Source organism: Corvus moneduloides, chromosome 4, assembly GCF_009650955.1.
Source record: "Corvus moneduloides isolate bCorMon1 chromosome 4, bCorMon1.pri, whole genome shotgun sequence".
NCBI classification, from domain to species: Eukaryota; Metazoa; Chordata; class Aves; order Passeriformes; family Corvidae; genus Corvus; species Corvus moneduloides.
The window spans coordinates 5,910,180-5,922,277 of NC_045479.1; the positions used below are offsets into that span (position 1 = coordinate 5,910,180).

General features: G+C 43.9%; 1 protein-coding gene across 7 annotated transcripts in view; it reads right to left on the reverse strand.

Annotated features, from left to right (window-relative positions):
* The window catches only part of ADIPOR2 (adiponectin receptor 2), a 45,050-nt gene extending 33,754 nt beyond the window's left edge, over positions 1 to 11,296 (reverse strand). The window contains exon 1 of one of the 7 annotated variants that reach the window (XM_032106071.1): positions 11,202 to 11,296. The gene's annotated coding sequence lies outside the window, so the exon portion shown is untranslated. Of the gene's footprint in view, positions 1 to 1,022; positions 1,034 to 2,079; positions 2,102 to 3,332; positions 3,354 to 4,640; positions 4,664 to 5,652; positions 5,737 to 10,834; positions 10,947 to 11,201 lie in introns of those variants that run through there. The other 6 variants (XM_032106074.1, XM_032106075.1, XM_032106076.1 and 3 more) reach the window with 6 other exon arrangements.
* Between the last annotated feature and the right edge of the window lie 802 nt (positions 11,297 to 12,098).

Here is a 12,098-nt window from a genome sequence, read left to right on the forward strand (position 1 = left end):
TAATAGTTCGTAAGTTTTACATCACATTTTACACATGTACTAAATTATTTGAGAGAAGGTTTCCTTTGTGATAGGAAAGCAAGCTTTATGTAAAACCAGAGGTGACCACCCAAAATTGCAGTTAAGATTTCAACACAGCACAAGGGTTCCTAATCTTTGTGTCTACAACAACAACACCACCCCAAACAGCAAGAAGAGAAAGTGAAGATACCAACCACTGCCCATCAACCAAGGCAAGGCCACACAGAGTTAGCAGATCACGTTAGGCGACCTCAAACACAACAAAGTCGTTTTTGACACAGCAATAGATAAACCTTGGAACTTCTTGCTACAGGATGAGGATCCACAGGGAAAATGGACAAACATACAGGGTAAATCCATCAAAGGGTATTAAGCACATGAAGCCACCTTTAGCTCAAGAAACCCCTGTATACCAGGGTGCATTTATGTCATGTAGCTTGCACATTCATGGTTTGAAGCTATTTTCTTCCTTAGGGGATGGACATCCTCACTAAAAACTCACTAGAAGAGTTCTCTCTGAGGAAGGACAGCAAAGGGCCTAATGCACAGAAATGAAATACAACAGGAAGGAAGTAAAATTATTATGAGACAGAAGACAAAAAACTCCACAGAAGAAAGGATGAGGGTTGAAACAAAATTTCCTAGGGATACCAGGCAAAGCACCCTAAGAATACCAATAGCTCCCCAAAGGCATCCAAGAAGCCAGTAGGCACTACCCTGAGAGGCTCTGGCCAGTGACTTATGTAAGAGGACAAGGGGACAGAAAAACCCTGTGGCTGCCAAGTTTCTTCCTTCTCCCCTGAATGGTCAGCTTGGCTGGGACTGGTAGGTGGTCCTGCAACTTGGCCAGGCTGCAGACTCAGAGGGTATAACTAGGAAGGTCAGGGACAAAGCACAGTCAAAGGCTCAGTTAGAGGTGCTGCAAGCTGGCACATTTGGCACACGCACGTCAGGATTTCATCCTGCAGCCAGGGACACATCAAGTGAACCGTGCCGTGAACACGGCCGGGGCACAACTCTCACACTGCCCCCCACCTCAGCTCTACTGACACACATAGCCTGCTGAGCACAACCAGCCCAAAGCTTCTTGGCCTCTCTCTTTCAAGGAGGTCTTGTCACTTTGTGCGTGGGTGACACACAGGGGCAAGAAAATTGAGCAAGTGAAGTACAAGAACACAAAGGTGTTTCAACAGCAGGGCTTGGAGGCACACGGGTGGATATCACACAGCCTGCTTGGATTACACACAAGAGGGTGCTCAGAGAGTCTCAGGGGGCAGAAGCCTAAGCAGCAACTCCACAATGAAGGCAGAATCCTGATCCAGGGCAAGTTTTACTAGTTTATAGTTTACTAGTTATAGCTATCCTGGAATTTCAAGTTTCGATGGAATTAACTTGCTTTTTTCCAGAGTCTTAAAGAAATCAAAGCACTCAGTGTGCCCCAGTTTTTTTTCTTACATACAGATTAGATAAAATCTGTTAACTATGACTTCTAATTTCTTTCAGGGATAGTGTTTAAACTGACACACAGCAATTTGATACCACTGATTTCCACTGACAAAAGTCAGAACAGTAAGAGCAAATGGAAAAGAAAAAACTAAGCAAAAATACCCAACCCCATGCATAAAACCCCCCCCCCCCCAAAATTCACAAAACTGAAAAATAAACAAAACAAACCCTTCAAAAAAACCCCAATCCTATTAATTCCTTGATTCATTGCTACAGTTTTCCTCCTGAAGAGAAAAAGAATGACATCTTCCGGTCCTGTCTCTGACTGGTTTGTATTCTCCTGCACCTCACCTCAACAATCAACTTCAATTTGGAAGCCCCACTTGTCACACTGTTACCTTGTTGCAGAAACATTCAAATTTCTGAGAAATACAGCACAGAACAATGAAACAAACAGGTCTTGTACCTTCCACATGGAGTAACACACAGCAGTTATCTTAACCCCTGCAATAATTTTCCCCAACACACAAAGTACTCCTAGCTCTAATTTATTACTGCTCTCTGACAAACAGCTGTGCTACAAATGAGGAAGCACAGATCAATTTCTCTCACCTCAGATTCCTCACTGGTTCTTGATGTTTGTATTCAAGCTTGGAAAGGTTACAGTCCAAGACTCCTACAAGAAAGATGTCTAATCAACATGAAGGCTGTTTCTCCGAGAAAACTAAAAACTAGATAATATATTTATACAGAGAGGGAAAAAAGTCCAAGGAGTCTGTGTCCTACGCAGCAGCTTGTAAACATTTACATCACGCTGGATGACAAAATGAATGCATTCATCTAAATTAACATCCTTCCATTTTTGTAGGCTCACTCACCCAGATAACTTTGACTTAAAACTCCGCACAGTTACAGCTAAATTGCATGAAGATGCATCAGCACAAAATCAAGGAAAACAGGAAATTTTCAACCATCTCCACTATATCATTCTCTATGAAACGTTCAACTTAACTCCAGATACCGTATCTTATCCAAACTCTCTGCCAAACAAATCTCTGCCTCGGTACTTGTTAAAGCTGATTTATTACTGTCAAATACATTAATCTGCATGTTAATCTGCCTCAGGTCACTTGAAGTTAGTGAAAAGGGACCTTTGTCAAGCCATATAAAATGTTGCTTTTGGTCCACATGGGAGTTTGAAATCAGAGCTTGGGAGAGATCCTCTATGACATAAATATTACAGCATGAAAACAGCAACGAACACAGAAGACTTTTCCTGTAATCCATTTCCATTTTCTCTGCTTCACTTCATGGCATGTTGTTAAAGCCTAAAAATTTCCCTAAATGAAGGCTGAGTTTATCTTAGGATCCTGTGTCGCTGGAGTTGTAAAGAACCAGCATGACAGCCTCAATCTGACATTCATTGCACTCCAGTGGAGGAGGGAAGGCTTGTAATTTATACAACCTACTTCATCCATACTGCAAGTAGTACACAAGACAGAAAATCTGGCTCCAACATTACACATACTACATTATGTACAGTAAGTGCTGGTAATATTTCTATACAAAGTCTTACATCAAACAGTTTAAAACCTCCCCAGTTGCAGGGCTTCCTTATTCAACATTTCCAATAGAAAGCAGAACTGGTTTTCACTAGCAGACCACTTGCTTCCTAATATAATCAATTCTCTAGACGACTTACCAGATGATCCAAGATTTCAGTACAAACAAACCAAAAGCTCAAAGATGAATAAAGACTGCTGGGCAATCCCTGAAGAGAAGCAGTTTTAACATACACATCCTGCATGTTTGCTTAGCAATTGGATCCCCACAACCAGCACAACACATTGGTACTGGTCTATTACCTGTCACATCCCCTGAAGAAGCAGTCTCGGATGCAAGCAGCAGTAATGAGTATATTCCCCACCTTTCCTTTTTATGTTTGCCTAGTAATTAATTTTAAGTGCCAGTAATTCTCAATTGCTCCATCATTAGCATGACTAAATGTCATTCCACGATAGGAATTATGCAACTATGCTTTGGTCAACCCCAAATACCACCAGTGTTACCTGTGACTCTGACTGTTGTAACAAATAATACACTTACGAACTGTTCATTTATTACAAAGGCATTACTTCCATTACTGTCCAATTCATGAGTCCCTTCGGCTTGACATGAGAAAGTGTTACCTCAAAACAGGATCTTCAAGAAGGAAGCACTGAGCTTTAAGGAAGTTTTAATGTCTACATGCGATAATCTCTGAAAAAGTAATGCGATTTCAGGTGGTAGTACAGGAACTACTGGGCACATCACACTTACTGCTAAAAGAACAGGAATGTGCAATTGTGCCTTTTCAAGGATGGCCTTAGCCTACAGAAAACACTCATGTGAGTCTTGTAGGCAGATAAGCCCTCAGGCACTTGGATAATAATGAACTATTGAAGCAGAGCCAAGACATGAGTTTTCAGAGGAAAACAGTCATGGGTTCTGTGATCATGCTTTGTTTCTCACAATGCCTTTACTGTGATGTGTAACAAGGGGCTGTTTGATCCAGTTAACTGACACAGAAAAAGTCCACTGGAAAGGGCTTACACGAAGGAATGAAAAACTAATGTGCTTCTGAGAGCATCTTGTACCACCTTTCCAACAGCATTTTAAGACTCTGCTGCTCCCAACCCAACACGCGCCCTGGTTACCCACAGTCCTGCAGAGCCGTGCTGCTACATCAACCCTGACCTTATCTGAGTATTTGAGACTGTGGAGTAACATCTCCAACAGTCTTGTGCATCATCTCCCTTTCCCCACACTGACCCGTATCCTGGAGTCCTTCCAAATCACTTGTCACAACTGGCATTTTCAACAGCATCACGCGCTGCTCGGACATTTGCAACACAAACATTTATGCCAGGGCTCTGAAACTTGGTCAGCTTCTCTTGCTGTCCATCAAGGACAAGCTTAACTTGAAATTGACTGCCTTCAAGGCAGAGGATGTATTCTGATACATCCTACCCTTAAACTCTAGAGCAGAGGTTCAAGGCCAAAGTAGAAGAGTTTTACAGACAAAGTAACTAAAACCAATAGACACCTCCTCAGTTATTTTAGCAACAAGTCACTTCTTACTGAATCAAAGATTTCTTTTGTAACCCAGAAAGTTTTAACATTTTATTACTGACCCTCTTTCTTTACAGCCCTGGTTGATACAAGAACACCAGAACAAACACCTATGAAAAATCCTAATAGAGAGAAAAGAGACTTTAGCAAATTATACTGTTTCTGGGGGATGATCTAAAAAGAGAACAAATAACTGGTATATATTTAAAAAAATATAGTATTTATATTTAAATTTAGTATTCCTCTTCTATACCAAAAATGTATTTGAAAATTGCCCCTTGAGAAATACCTTACAAATCAAGCCTAAGCTACCTAGCAACTTCCTTCCCTGCATTAGTGAAGCTCGTAAAAAGGAAAGGATTTTTATAAGATACCTATTATTGAACTATTTCTGTAATACTGTGGATTTCACATGGTTGCCAGTTATTGAAATGTCACAGAGCAGGAAGTCAAAGAGCAGTTGCACTTAAGTATGGACATTAAGATAACCATGACAGAGGCCTTTTTCAGCATCCTCCTTCTAGCTTGGAATATGTAAAGGTCAGAAAACCACTAAGTAAAGCTTTTGTTGACTTTGTTATGCTTTTCTCAACTCCCAGAACACTCATCTCAGAAAATAATCCATTCTGTTCCCCACTGAAGGTACAGCAGGCAGAAAGCCAATAGTTGGCGCTTTGTCACATATCTACTTTAATAAAAATTATGAGTAGGCTCTTACTTTTATTTCTACAGCCATGTTCCATTAAAACAAAAAACTATTTTCCTAAAAGATTAATACTGAGAACAGCAGAACATTGCTGTGACCAGCCTTGCAGTGCCATATGCCATTCTAGGGAATACACAGACACACAAATAATTCTTAAACTAACACAATTTGCAAAGCACATTGCTCTTCATGAGCAAATTGGCTGTATCATCTCCTAATGTCTGAAAGCACCAGATTCCACCACCACTAACTTACCTCCACAGCTTTTGTATTTGTCTTAGTAATACATGCCCACAAAATCCACCAACCATGGAGACCAACACACAAATTAAAGCATTAGGAAAGAAAACAGAAAAGGTAAATCCTACCGTTTACACTAGGGAATGGCAACTGCTCAGTCTCAGGAGCAGCCCACCAGGAAATGCAGTGCAGAGTTCTTCATGACAAAAGCATACCTAAGCTGTCAGCTGAGAGATGCTGAAACGCATGTGACTCTTCACCCCAAGTCCTACTAGCCAGCCACTTCCTTGTTCCAAGTGCTAAAATCCCTTTCCCTGCAGCTAAAAGCCTGCCAGGACTCTCAGGACTGAGATACAGTCAGTCTCAGCTATACTTATCTTTGCACTGCATGGCTTTTTCAAACTGCTCCCACTGCTGTCCAGGAGACATGGATATGTTTCCAATACAAGCAAGAGTTAAAGATTAACTTCTGGAGTTTTACCACCAGCTAAAGGAATTTTACCATTCAGATTTAATCTAAGAAGCCAGAGTTGGCATTTGCTCTCAAAAGACAGCTTTTACTGCTTCTATTCAACTATCTCATTTCCATCACAAGTTCTGCATTTTACAAAAAAACAGAAACAATGTACAGACATACCTGATCTTGAAGTTCTTATCATGGTTACACCTCCCAAAATCTAGTATCACCTACCAAGTAGTTTGCACAAGAAACCAAAGGAGCACAAATAAGTGCCTTTAATGAATTACATGAAGAAAGTATTTCATATAGCAGGAAGGCCCATGGCTTGTTCCCTCCAGGAACACCCTGTTATTCAAATATCTATGACACCCAATTTACTAACACACACTTACGACAACATTTTGAGAAAAATCAAACTTGACAAGTAAAAAACATCCATCAGTAAGGAGCTAAAACAGGAACCTCGCCACAATGCTGTCATTAAAACAGAGAAAAGCCCACTAAAGGCTCCTACCAGCAAAATGACCCTATCTAGAAGTTGTAGGACTGCTTAACACACCCAGTGATCCAAGAAGTTCCACAGCACATAAATTGTCATCCTCTAGACCTAAACAGCGCAGCACAATTGACCTTGGCTTCAAACAAGGAATGGCAGTCTCTGCAATCCTCTAAGCAGATGGAACCAAACATGTTAGGGAAAAAGAGCATTTAATTTGGTTAAGAGAAGGAGGAAAACTGGATGAACAGCTAGGAGAAATGGCTTTGGTGTGGCTGTGATAAAGCAGCCTAGTGACACCTTATCTTTACATATATGCAGATGATCACAGACACCCTTAGAAAAACAACCATTCTCTCTGGCAGACAGCTAGACTCTTACAGGACCTATTCAAAGGCAGGCAACACTGTAACATTATGACATCTATATCTGGTGTAAATTTGGTTTTCCCCATTAGGTGAGAAACACGAACGTTCAGCATTTTGAGATAAAATACTAGCAGAAGGAAGAGAATAAAACAGGGCAAAAAGAGGAAGTAGCCTTTCCCATAGCAGGTCTCAAGAGAAGTTTGCCATGCACTTAGATGTGCTAGCAGAACACTGAAATACCCACTCTGGGTATTCAGATACGACTTTCAGCCCATTGTGCAAGAAAATTGTCTACTCTCTTGCCTACTGCTGTCTAAAGGTACCTCAGAGCCAATGATTATAGCTCTGCCTGTTCCAACACTTTCCTCCTGTAAATAGTGCCTGACTATTTTCTGTTCTCACAAGGGCTTAATTAGTCCTGTTCACAGAGTGCTACAGCAGCTGGCACATCCCAGCAGACTCCACTGCATTTTCACAGCTATTGAAATCCATCTGAACCATGCAGCACATTTTTCTACACTGACAGTTATGTGTCCTGTGAAATTTATATCCACCTATACATTTGAAGGCACCTTTCTGCAGTCAATTTAACCACGAAACAGCCCTGAGATGTCCCTGTATCAGGGACAGAAAAAGAGACCCCCTCCTCCACCAACAGCACAGCAGAGACCTGCAACTCCAGAATACATGAGTGATCATGTTAAATCAGTAAGCAAAATGCTATTTAGACATACAATATCTGCTTTTCATATTTCTAAGCACCTTAACTTCAAGTTCTTTGCTATTTCTCAAATCAAGTAGCAACTGCGTGGCACCTCCCTTCCTGAGAGAGGCTGCCCGCTTATCGCCACACCAGCTGCCACATCCCAGCGTGGTGAACAGCCTCTGGGAACAGAAAGTCTGTCACTCTGTCCTGAAAGGAAACCTTGAGGTCCATCCTCAAGCTGGACCATGATTATATTTTTATGTCAAACCATTGAGACAAACTTTCCAGAAAACACATGTAATCACTGGGCAAGTTGAGTTTTACGGTTACGTGGTGGTAAAAGCCTGAATCTCTCACTGCACAACACAAAAGGCAGGGGGTTGTTCTCTTCAAAGCTCTGTAACAGGAACTATGTGAAAACAACTCACCTCCTGCTTCTTACCAGTTTACACACTGACCCGCAGCACCCTACTTCAAAAGTCCAATGTTCCAGTAGTAGGAACATATTCAAATAAACAAACGAAAGTTAAAAATGTTTTTGGAAATCAGTTTCCTGAAGAATCAGAACTAGTATCTTATTTGTTTCCATATTCTTAATTTTCAAAAACCGGTTTCTTTGTCATACTTGTCTTGAGAAACAGAGTGCTTTAAAAAGCAGAGGCAGACAGCCACCATGTTAAGCACAACCGGCTGAAATACAATGTCTTGTAAAAAGACAAGGCATTTAAAACAAGTCCTATCAGAAAACAATACAGTCTAAAATAACAGTCCTCCCCTTAAACACTGACCCAAGTACTTTTTCATAATCACCACCATTATCTTCTGTAACGTCTTTTCAAATCTACCAACACCGTCTGTCAGAAAATTCACTGAATGACTCAGACAGACACTTCCAAATCATAAATACTCAAAATTGCTATTTCCATTTCAGAACTACTTCTGTTCAAGGATTTGAATTGCTGATGGCATAATAATCCGACGACCTCCTGACGTTTCCTTATCAAGATTTTCCTCATGCACAAACAGCATCTCCACTGATGAAAGCTAGCCTTGTTGCTTTGCACAGTGTCTTGGACAATACGGTTATGCAATCCAAAACCTGTAAAACCTGCAAAATTTTTAGTGCCTAATATTGAGCATCTTTCGTACATGAATGCTCGGCACAGCTCCTTGAACATGCAACTGAAGACATAAGAGCAGAGATCCAAGCATTAAAATCACTGGCATTACATGCCCTGCCAATTCCCATTAATTTTCCTTCACCACAGATCTACAGAAACGCAAGCACAGGCTTTCCAAAGCCCAGTCTTTTAATCCTGTGTGTCCAGGAATCAGCTTTCCAGTCTGAATCTCACCCACACTGCCAAAAGCACTGGTCACTAGCCGCTTGGACAAACTCATAGCAGTGTCACCGGTTCAACAGCACTGATCCAACTCCATCAGGGCAAAGACTGGGGTAACAGGCTGATGGAAAGCCCCATGGGTCTGGCTCTCTTGTCTCTTTAAGACAATTTCAGCTCCTATACCCATCACATTCTCGATCTATACTTGAGAATATACATATAATATATAAGAATCTGTTGAAGAAATTTTCACCATGAAAGATTTTGCTTGAAGAAGCCAAAAATACACTCTTGTCCTTCACACCACATTATGTTTTCATATCTGATTTACACTCAGAAAGCATCATTTTGAAAACCTGGGCTGAGTTGGGATGCAGCTTTTAGCTCCTCCATCACTTATTCTGATTCAGTTTTCCACATTAGCAACTATCCTCCATGGCTTTCACAGCAAAGCTGCCAACAACCTTATTCACAACCATATTTAGTTGTCAGCTCAGACAAGGGAATCATTTCTGTATTTTATCAACTAATCTTACACTTCCAACACAACAGTGACCTTCTTTTTAAGTTGCCTACTAACACAGACTTACAGTCTTCATATAGGTTTAAGTGTCACAGAACAGATGAAGTTTACACATTATTTATAAGTTATCCCTATTAATGCAAGAACCATAGCATGAAATCTTCTTAATTGCAACTGGCTTGCAACCCTACAGGAAAAGCAAAAAACAAACTCAAAACACAAACTTCCTCTCTCCTACAAACAAGACTAGGTCATAGCCAAAGACAACAAGGCCATGTTTTATGATTGTGCTGCACCCATAATTCCATGACACAACACCTACTTCTGTAGATCACAAACTTATTTTTCTCTGTTACAGCAGCTACCACCAATTTGAAGTAGTCTCACTAAGGTTCTGCAGCAAACAAGCACCTCCACACTGAAATACTACAGAAACGCCTCTGAAAGCTGAGGATTTTTACAACAATACTGAGAGTGAAGTGCAGCACACAGCTCTTCACTGACTTCCAGAACAGATCTGTGAAGACCAGAGCCAGGATGGGGCCAGAAATTCAATACTCTGCAACACTGACTACAGCAAGGGAGTGAAAACAAGAGTTTAAATTGCACTCTAAGACATCAGCTCTTGAAACCAGATTATGCCGAGAAGGGTTTGCCCACAGGGCCTGGCCAGTTTCGTGAAAGTCAATCCATTTTTAAAAATACACAACACAGTTGTGATACACAAGACAATTCAACTGCCTGAAGAACTTCAGTGCTGCATGAAGAACACAAAGTTTCTTTAAACAAGGGGTAAGATCTAAAAGCTTTTCTGCTATGCGACAACTGCATGATGGTTTACATACACAGAGTGACAAAGCCCGTATGACAAAAAAAAGTTATAATTTAATATTAATGGTTTTCTCAAAACAAATGCCCACACATCTACCGAAGCCACAAAATCAACTGACTTGTAAGGCTACAACACACACAGAAACAAACTAACACTGCTTGAAAACCCCAGTAAAGAACAACAGCTGTCATCTCTTCTTTGTCTTCCAGGCGATTACCATATGTTTAAACGTCTTTGTTGTTCATCCCAAGCAAACAAGAGATGAATACCTGATTCTCTCAGGGAAAAAAAAAATCAAACCAACTTTTAAAAAAGTTTCTTCAGATGCCACTTGAGACTATCCAAATTGTGGTTACTCTAATATCAAATATTTATATTACGTTATCTGCTGCTGGTAATTCCAGTGTTTATAGATACACGCACTTAAAAAACACTCTGCGAGTAAAAAAAGGTTCCCATATTGTGCAAGCGGAGGAATTATTATTTATATTGCCTCTGTAAGAAGATTTCAGGCGCAGCAGCAGATTTCCCTGCCCTGACAAGCAACAAGTGCACGGAAGGCTATAAACAAGACCCACTTACGGTGCTCTTGACCCACTTAGAGCGCTCCACCGGCCTAAAGCCTCCTCCAGCAGCCGGCAATTCCCCGGCGCGCCGCCGTGCCCCGGAGCGACCTCGCTGACCGCAGGCTGCGCTCGCCGCCGCCCCGGACACCCGCCCGCAGGGCCTCAGCCCGGCCCGGCGCGGGCAGCGCCCGCCGCCCGCCTCCCCCGGCCCCGCCGGGGAGCGCCGCCAGCCCAGGCCGCGCCCCGCCGCCGCGGGGTCCCTCCCGCCGCCCCGACGAGCGGCCGCACGCCCGGGCGGGGAACCCCCGGCCCCGCGGGGGGCGGCCGGGCCGCGCAGCCGCCGCGGAGCGGAGCGGGGCCGCGGCTCCCCGGCGCTCGCTCACCTGGCAACGGCCGGCGGAGGTGCTGCCGCCGCCCCCGTCCCGCGGCCGCCGCTGCCGCCGCCGCCCGCCCGGCCCGGCCGCCGCCTCCTCCGGCCCTACGGCGTCACCATCGCACGAGGCCGCCGCCGCCAATGCGGGACGCGCCGCCGCGGCTGCGCGCCCGGGCCGGAAGGACGCGGAGCGGGCCCGGCCCGGCCCGGCCCGCGCGGGGAGGGAGGGAGGCGGCGCCGCGGCCGCGCAGCCGCACCGAGAGTGGAGCGGGGGCCGGGGCCGGGGTCATCCCCCTCCCTGCCGGGAACGGGTTCGTGGAGTCGGTGGGGAAGGGGCTCTGGGATCCTCGGGTCCAACCCGTGACCAGCCACCACCATGTTAGCTGGACATGGCAGGGCCATGTCCACTCTTTCCGAAACACCCCAGGGACGGTGACTCCACCGGCTCCCTGGGCAGCCCATTCCTGTGTCTAATCACCCTTTCTGTGAAGAACTTCTTCCTAATGTGCAAGCTAAGCCTTCAGCTGGCGCAATTTAAGACTGTGCTCTCGTTCCTGATACAAGCCAGGATGCCATTGGCCTGCTTGCCCACCTGGGCACACTGGCTCATGGTCAGCCAGCTGTTGGCCAACACTCCCAGGTCCTTTTCCAGCGGGCTTTCCAACCACTCTGTCCCCAGCCCGTAGCACTACATGGGATCGTTGTGGCCAAAGAACGGCAGGGGTTGGCAAAGAAGGGAGTTTCCAGCCCCCAGCGATGGCCTCCGTGTTGTTTCTTAGCTCTATTTAAATGACAGTTGAAATCTATTTTTTTTTCCATTAGAAGAGATGATTGGGAGGGGCCCTCATCCATGTCTGTAAGTATCAAAGCGGGGTGCCAAGACGATGGAGCCAGACTCCTCTCGGTG